Here is a 2,500-nt window from a genome sequence, read left to right as displayed (position 1 = left end):
AAATGAAAACAGCTTCCAGCCCCTTTCATGAAGGACTACTTGTGCATATTGCAAGATGTCAGTTTCTAAGTGAATGAGCAAAAGAGCATACAGCACCTGGTATTCCCAGGCGGTCTCCCATCCAAGTACTAACCAGGCCCGACCCTGCTTAGCTTCCGAGATCAGACGAGATCGGGCGTTGCCAGGCTGGTATGGCCGTACGAAATAAGTTGACAACCATAGGCTACTTATCCATATACAGATTTAGCAATTGACAATGCAAGGTGGTCTCTCTATCTCTCTCTCGTGTCAAAATGAAAACAGCTTCCAGCCCCTTTCATGAAGGACTACTTGTGCATATTGCAAGATTTCAGTTTCTAAGTGAATGAGCAAAAGAGCATACAGCACCTGGTATTCCCAGGCGGTCTCCCATCCAAGTACTAACCAGGCCCGACCCTGCTTAGCTTCCGAGATCAGACGAGATCGGGCGTTGCCAGGCTGGTATGGCCGTACGAAATAAGTTGACAACCATAGGCTACTTATCCATATACAGATTTAGCAATTGACAATGCAAGGTGGTCTCTCTCTCTCTCTCTCGTGTCAAAATGAAAACAGCTTCCAGCCCCTTTCATGAAGGACTACTTGTGCATATTGCAAGATGTCAGTTTCTAAGTGAATGAGCAAAAGAGCATACAGCACCTGGTATTCCCAGGCGGTCTCCCATCCAAGTACTAACCAGGCCCGACCCTGCTTAGCTTCCGAGATCAGACGAGATCGGGCGTTGCCAGGCTGGTATGGCCGTACGAAATAAGTTGACAACCATAGGCTACTTATCCATATACAGATTTAGCAATTGACAATGCAAGGTAGTCTCTCTCTCTCTCTCTCTCTCTCTCTCTCGTGTCAAAATGAAAACAGCTTCCAGCCCCTTTCATGAAGGACTACTTGTGCATATTGCAAGATGTCAGTTTCTAAGTGAATGAGCAAAAGAGCATACAGCACCTGGTATTCCCAGGCGGTCTCCCATCCAAGTACTAACCAGGCCCGACCCTGCTTAGCTTCCGAGATCAGACGAGATCGGGCGTTGCCAGGCTGGTATGGCCGTACGAAATAAGTTGACAACCATAGGCTACTTATCCATATACAGATTTAGCAATTGACAATGCAAGGTAGTCTCTCTCTCTCTCTCTCTCTCTCTCTCGTGTCAAAATGAAAACAGCTTCCAGCCCCTTTCATGAAGGACTACTTGTGCATATTGCAAGATGTCAGTTTCTAAGTGAATGAGCAAAAGAGCATACAGCACCTGGTATTCCCAGGCGGTCTCCCATCCAAGTACTAACCAGGCCCGACCCTGCTTAGCTTCCGAGATCAGACGAGATCGGGCGTTGCCAGGCTGGTATGGCCGTACGAAATAAGTTGACAACCATAGGCTACTTATCCATTTACAGATTTAGCAATTGACAATGCAAGGTAGTCTCTCTCTCTCTCTCTCTCTCTCGTGTCAAAATGAAAACAGCTTCCAGCCCCTTTCATGAAGGACTACTTGTGCATATTGCAAGATGTCAGTTTCTAAGTGAATGAGCAAAAGAGCATACAGCACCTGGTATTCCCAGGCGGTCTCCCATCCAAGTACTAACCAGGCCCGACCCTGCTTAGCTTCCGAGATCAGACGAGATCGGGCGTTGCCAGGCTGGTATGGCCGTACGAAATAAGTTGACAACCATAGGCTACTTATCCATATACAGATTTAGCAATTGACAATGCAAGGTGGTCTCTCTCTCTCTCGTGTCAAAATGAAAACAGCTTCCAGCCCCTTTCATGAAGGACTACTTGTGCATATTGCAAGATGTCAGTTTCTAAGTGAATGAGCAAAAGAGCATACAGCACCTGGTATTCCCAGGCGGTCTCCCATCCAAGTACTAACCAGGCCCGACCCTGCTTAGCTTCCGAGATCAGACGAGATCGGGCGTTGCCAGGCTGGTATGGCCGTACGAAATAAGTTGACAACCATAGGCTACTTATCCATATACAGATTTAGCAATTGACAATGCAAGGTAGTCTCTCTCTCTCTCTCTCTCTCTCTCTCTCGTGTCAAAATGAAAACAGCTTCCAGCCCCTTTCATGAAGGACTACTTGTGCATATTGCAAGATGTCAGTTTCTAAGTGAATGAGCAAAAGAGCATACAGCACCTGGTATTCCCAGGCGGTCTCCCATCCAAGTACTAACCAGGCCCGACCCTGCTTAGCTTCCGAGATCAGACGAGATCGGGCGTTGCCAGGCTGGTATGGCCGTACGAAATAAGTTGACAACCATAGGCTACTTATCCATATACAGATTTAGCAATTGACAATGCAAGGTGGTCTCTCTATCTCTCTCTCGTGTCAAAATGAAAACAGCTTCCAGCCCCTTTCATGAAGGACTACTTGTGCATATTGCAAGATTTCAGTTTCTAAGTGAATGAGCAAAAGAGCATACAGCACCTGGTATTCCCAGGCGGTCTCCCATCCAAGTACTAACCAG

At 47.0% G+C, this 2,500-nt stretch overlaps 8 non-coding genes and 1 pseudogene across 8 annotated transcripts; all 9 read right to left on the bottom strand.

Moving 5' to 3' along the window:
- Window positions 1-84: 84 nt before the first annotated feature.
- On the bottom strand, window positions 85-203 carry LOC146240885 (5S ribosomal RNA). Its single transcript, XR_014736392.1, has one exon. It is a non-coding gene; the product is annotated as a 5S ribosomal RNA (ribosomal RNA).
- Window positions 204-375: 172 nt separating this feature from the next.
- Window positions 376-494, bottom strand: LOC146240884 (5S ribosomal RNA). The gene has a single exon (XR_014736389.1). It is a non-coding gene; the product is annotated as a 5S ribosomal RNA (ribosomal RNA).
- A 172-nt stretch (window positions 495-666) lies between these two features.
- LOC146240883 (5S ribosomal RNA) lies at window positions 667-785 on the bottom strand. Its single transcript, XR_014736388.1, has one exon. It is a non-coding gene; the product is annotated as a 5S ribosomal RNA (ribosomal RNA).
- Window positions 786-969: 184 nt separating this feature from the next.
- On the bottom strand, window positions 970-1,088 carry LOC146240882 (5S ribosomal RNA). The gene has a single exon (XR_014736387.1). It is a non-coding gene; the product is annotated as a 5S ribosomal RNA (ribosomal RNA).
- A 182-nt stretch (window positions 1,089-1,270) lies between these two features.
- On the bottom strand, window positions 1,271-1,389 carry LOC146240881 (5S ribosomal RNA). The gene has a single exon (XR_014736386.1). It is a non-coding gene; the product is annotated as a 5S ribosomal RNA (ribosomal RNA).
- A 178-nt stretch (window positions 1,390-1,567) lies between these two features.
- Window positions 1,568-1,686, bottom strand: LOC146240880 (5S ribosomal RNA). Its single transcript, XR_014736385.1, has one exon. It is a non-coding gene; the product is annotated as a 5S ribosomal RNA (ribosomal RNA).
- A 168-nt stretch (window positions 1,687-1,854) lies between these two features.
- LOC146240879 (5S ribosomal RNA) lies at window positions 1,855-1,973 on the bottom strand. The gene has a single exon (XR_014736384.1). It is a non-coding gene; the product is annotated as a 5S ribosomal RNA (ribosomal RNA).
- A 184-nt stretch (window positions 1,974-2,157) lies between these two features.
- On the bottom strand, window positions 2,158-2,276 carry LOC146240878 (5S ribosomal RNA). Its single transcript, XR_014736383.1, has one exon. It is a non-coding gene; the product is annotated as a 5S ribosomal RNA (ribosomal RNA).
- Window positions 2,277-2,448: 172 nt separating this feature from the next.
- LOC146240877 (5S ribosomal RNA) overlaps window positions 2,449-2,500 on the bottom strand; it is a 119-nt pseudogene continuing 67 nt past the window's right edge.

This window comes from Hypomesus nipponensis, chromosome 20, assembly GCF_054491055.1.
Source record: "Hypomesus nipponensis isolate SF chromosome 20, ASM5449105v1, whole genome shotgun sequence".
NCBI lineage: Eukaryota > Metazoa > Chordata > Actinopteri > Osmeriformes > Osmeridae > Hypomesus > Hypomesus nipponensis.
This window is presented reverse-complemented; position numbering and strand designations above follow the sequence as displayed.